Below are 5,087 nucleotides of genomic sequence, written 5' to 3' on the forward strand. Positions count from 1 at the left end.
ATATACTAATTAAGAAGGAGAAAATACGAACTGAGGTTAATATTGAGAAGATCCTAGGAGCCGAACTAATGAAGACTGAAGGTGAAATCTGCTTTAATAACCCAGTAGAACAAACTGCATAGGACTGTCTCGAACAAGTTGGCCATTAAAATAATAAGTAAACAAATTCGCGACAATAACTACCGGGCAAGTATATTATTAAGCACGCTCAATAAAATAATTAAAAAACGAAAGAGAACCTAATTTAAAAAAAAATCAAAGATACGTAAAATAACGTTGTCTTTTTATGAACAGCAAAACTAAAAAGACGCCATGACATGAATATGACAACTGAAAACGCGTTGAAGTAGGAGAGTCCATATTTTGAACATACAAGGCTAAATTTTTTCTCCATTGTCAAGAACTTTTTACTAAACAATAAAATAATAAATAAACATTTTATTTATTTTACAGATATTCACGTTCGTACGTATCTGATTTTTTTCGCATACATTTGAAGTTAATTTATAACTAACATGTCTAATTAGTTTATATTTATCAATTTTTAAGCGGCCATTTATCTCAGTTAATGCTATGGTTTTAAAATAAATTATACTTGCAATAAGTCGTAGTTAGTGCTTTTAGTGATCAATTTCTATATAACAAAAGATTTGAAAATGTAGAAGATACTTATCGTTAAATAACATTGATTACAGTTGTAAAACTATAATATGTTAATATGCAAAATAGAATGTCAGAACATTGATTTAGTTCTAAAAACTATAAAATAACTTTTAAAGAAAAAAAGTGTACTAAAATTGTTCCATTAATTGAAAAATATTTATATTTGTTGTTATAGATCTCCGTCACAATGGTAATTATTTAAGAGTTTTATAATTCAATTAGATTAATAGTTTTTTTATTCGTTTCTATAGTACGAGTTACATTAAAAAGGTTGGCCGAAGCCCACCACCTTGGGTATTATTTACCATTCTGACCTTTATTTATGTAATAGCCATAGATACTGCTGTCCTGGTTACTCTTATATCTCTTAACGATAGTTGACATTCTCAAATATGCTCCGTATAATTTATGACTAGTTACTAAACATTTTTGCTGTCTCATCGTTATCACGATTTTTTCCACGCATTTATATATTAACTCAATTAACTAATTTATATATGATACTATTTTTTTATAATTAGTTGTCTCCTCATTACTCTTTCATACACCGAATTCTAGGCATTTGTCACGTTAATTAAATTAATTGTGCACAATTTTTTATGGTCAGTATGAATCACACTACAATATTGTATTTTTCCGTAATCGCTAATACTCTATCAATGAAATCTAGTGTAAATTAAATTTATCTATTATTGCTCAAAACTTATTAGATATTTGATTATTACTGTTTCCGTCAGGATCCTGTCCGACATAGGTTAGGTTAGGATACCAATCATGAAAAACTAAAGACACGCATAATAACGTTAACTCTTATGAATGGTAAAACTAAAAAGACACCATGATATTATGTATAAGACAACTGAAAACGCGTTTAAGTGGGAAAATGCGTAAGTGCTCGGTGTAGCCATAATTTTGGTAGTATAAGGAGCGGTAGTCAGTGGTGATAAAGTTAGGGTGTAAACAAAACATACGGTGCTAATAAGTATTTCACCAGACAGGAAGTAAACACATCGGCGACCTTCGTTTGACATCTCAGCGTGACTTATTTTAGCACAATGTCTTAAATCCTCTCCGATTCAGAATATTTCAATGTCGAGATCAATTTTACAATATAAGATATCTCCGCTGCAGTGGTTGATTTAAAAAAAAGCTGCATTATTCTCTAAGTGTATAGCTAAAAAATAGGCTTGTAATAACTCCCTATATCATACGTCATATTAGGGTTAATCCCGGGATAATTTATCCTTTATAATACTGTATTTTACATGATAGCCTACATGGGTCATAGTCAACAATTTTGCATAATTATTTCTAGTGTCTCTTCTAACCTCTTCTTATCGCGCTCTTAAGTTTATTGTTTCTCTAGCCAAGATTTTTTCTTCCCTACTAATTTTAGTTCCACCTTATCTTCCTTACGAGTTCGATTAACATTATAGCGAAGAACTACTATTTCCAAGGAGTACAATTTTTATTCACAATCATATAACACTTTAAATAATTAAGCATTTATAATTATATAATTACTTATATTTTAATTATTTGAAAAATTATCTTTTATAGCGATGTTTACTAAGTTGAATTTCAATAATATTGTTCTAATGTATTTTATAAGATTTATCCCAATTAATTATATTAGTTATTTTAACAATGAAAACAAAATACTCATATCTATATTATGTTTTTATTTTCTTTAGTACGTCTACAGAGTACGTAATTTTAATGTTTATAATTATATAGCATATTTTACAATATTATTAGTGATAACTTTCTTATAATATATTCAATCAATTTTTATTGTAATCATTACCATTAGATATATAGAAAAACTGTATAGTATACAAATTAAAGAAATCGAATATATTGCATTCAATGTTATTATTTTATGTTTGGAAGTCGCTAGGGGCGTAGCTAGGATTTTTTTTTCGGTAAGCCCACTATAAAACTTTTACTCCCCGACGGTAATGGGGACTTTTCCTAATTTTTTTTATAAGCCTACTATAATTTCAAAGTTTTCAATAATTATTCTTATCAATAATTTAATAATTAATTACTTAAAAATTAAAACAAATTGAACCAGAAAATAAGCATATATTTTCAAAAGATGCAATTTTTATTTAAGTACCTAAATACTAATATTTTTACAAAATACAATTATAAATATTAATTTATGTACTCGCAAAGTTGTAAATTATAATATACTTATTATTAATTTAATATATATTTTCAAAGTAAAAATTCTAATATTCTCTTCTTCATAACAGCAAAATCGTCAATGACAACCGATGGCTTATCTATAAATTGTCCACTTCTTTCCCTTTCTATGGAAAAAAATGTCAAATCATTTAGTCTAGAACTTTTCATAGTTGATATGAGGTATGTTTTCACTCTTCTCATTGTTGAAAAGCTTCTTTCAGCAGAAGCACTAGATGCAGGAATTACAACAATAAGTTAAATTACTTTTTTTAATTCTTCAAATCCAACTTTATAACTTTTTACTCATTCAACCGTATAAAAATACCAGAACTAGATGAAAATAATGTTTTCCCTAATTCACATTGATATTTTAGTTTAATGAGAAATTCATCAGACCGATAAAATGGAAAAGTTTTTGCAAAATTACATAGTGTTTCACAGTCTAAAAATTCTTCTGAAGCTTGGTCTAATACACCTAAAACTGCATACAATTCACCATTTTCATCAAATCGTCTGTTCATTCAACACATAATATGACATCTAAAATATTATAAAATATTGTTTTAAGTTCAGTTTTTTTTTCTTCATTTGAAAAAATACGTCTTTTACCAGAAGTAGAAGTTATGTAATAATCTGTCATTCTACTTGAGCCTTGAGATATCCTATTTGAAGAAACATCAATCCCTTTGGCTCTGCAGCCTCGCGTTTTTTAGAACTTTCTCTAAATGTATTAAGAACTTTTAAAACCTTTCTTTTATTTTTGAATTGTGTACATATCTTACACAAACCCTCATTTCTTCTATTTTCAATTCATCTCTAGCCTCATCAACAATTAAACTAAAAATGTTGCTACCAAGATTAACTTCTTTTAATATTTTATGAAATGTAAGATTCGATGCAGCTTTAATTAAATCATTTTGTTTATCAGGTGACGTATGTTTACTATTTTTTGGTAATGAAATAAAATTAGTTTCAAAACTTTCATTTTCTAATGAAAGTAATTTAATCATTTCTAAAAAATTACCTTCGTTTACGTCATGACCATGCCAATTTGGATTATCTGTATCTTTGGTAGAATTGATTTTCTTATGTTCTCGTATTCCGATGTCTTGTCGAGAACAATAAAAAATGCATCGTATTATACTTGTTAATGTTTCTCTATTTTTTATAATTTGATCCTTAACTTTTTGGTTAATTTGAGATGAAACTGAGCTGGTTTTTTTCGTTGACAGCCATGAGTTGTATTTTATTACAGCATTTTTATGCAAACTAGTATTTTCATGTTCTTTTTTTAGGTTACTAATATTTTTCCAATCGGAATACCCACGATTAATTAAAGCATATTTTTCAGTATGAAACTGAGAAACCGTTAGGTGAGGAGGAGAATGACGACAGTAATAACAAAAAACGGTATTTAGCGTAATTGAATATTCCAATCAAGGATATCAGTGACATCATTTGATTTAAGTTTATTAAGAATCAAAAACCGTTTAATTTTATTTTTTAAATGTACACTGTAACGACAACGACAATTCGGGATTGCGAATCGCACAATACTAATAATTATAAGTTGATACTAGGTAAATGCTTAAAATGTTTACGAATTTAATAGTGAATTTAAATTTCCAACTAAACTTTATCTCGAAAATTTTGTAAGCAACGAATTTATCGATACCTATTTTTCAATATTATTTTTACCTATTGTATATCGACTAGTGCGATAGTCCTAATGATATTTTATTGACGTCGCCGTCTTGATACAGATAAATTATTATAGTGTTATGATAATATTATGCTATTGTAAAAACGTGTATAAGTGTCTGAATATATAATTTTTAATATTATTGGTATTTTTCTAGAGATTAGCTGGGTAGGCCCGGGCCTACCAGGCCTACCTACTGGCTACGCCCCTGGAAGTCGCAATTAAATTGTGACCACTATTTTTATATTTATTTAAAGTTTTAAAGTATAGTTTTATACATAAATATTTACAAATTATACATATTTATATATTATTATATATCATTATACATGTTTCCAAATTAAACATTTTACTAAATGTCTAGGTAAATAGTCAAAGAACTTTTTTATAAAATAATACTATCCACCTATAGACATTTAGTAAAATACCTATATAGTCGTTTAAATAGTTAGGAATTTAACTAAATGCTTATTTCGAGTCAGGCGAATAATAATAATGACACATTTTGTATTATTTTTAAAATTTATGT

The 5,087-nt window shown here is 27.4% G+C and overlaps 1 long non-coding RNA gene across 1 annotated transcript; it reads left to right on the forward strand.

The window, feature by feature from the left end:
- Positions 1 to 453: 453 nt before the first annotated feature.
- Positions 454 to 4,839, forward strand: LOC112597498. The gene is made up of 4 exons (XR_003114838.1): positions 454 to 465; positions 839 to 853; positions 2,358 to 2,369; positions 4,208 to 4,839. It is a non-coding gene; the product is annotated as an uncharacterized LOC112597498 (long non-coding RNA).
- Positions 4,840 to 5,087: the final 248 nt, after the last annotated feature.

Source organism: Melanaphis sacchari, unplaced genomic scaffold (assembly GCF_002803265.2).
Source record: "Melanaphis sacchari strain LSU unplaced genomic scaffold, SCAv2.0 Contig428_pilon_pilon, whole genome shotgun sequence".
In the NCBI taxonomy this organism is placed as follows: domain Eukaryota; kingdom Metazoa; phylum Arthropoda; class Insecta; order Hemiptera; family Aphididae; genus Melanaphis; species Melanaphis sacchari.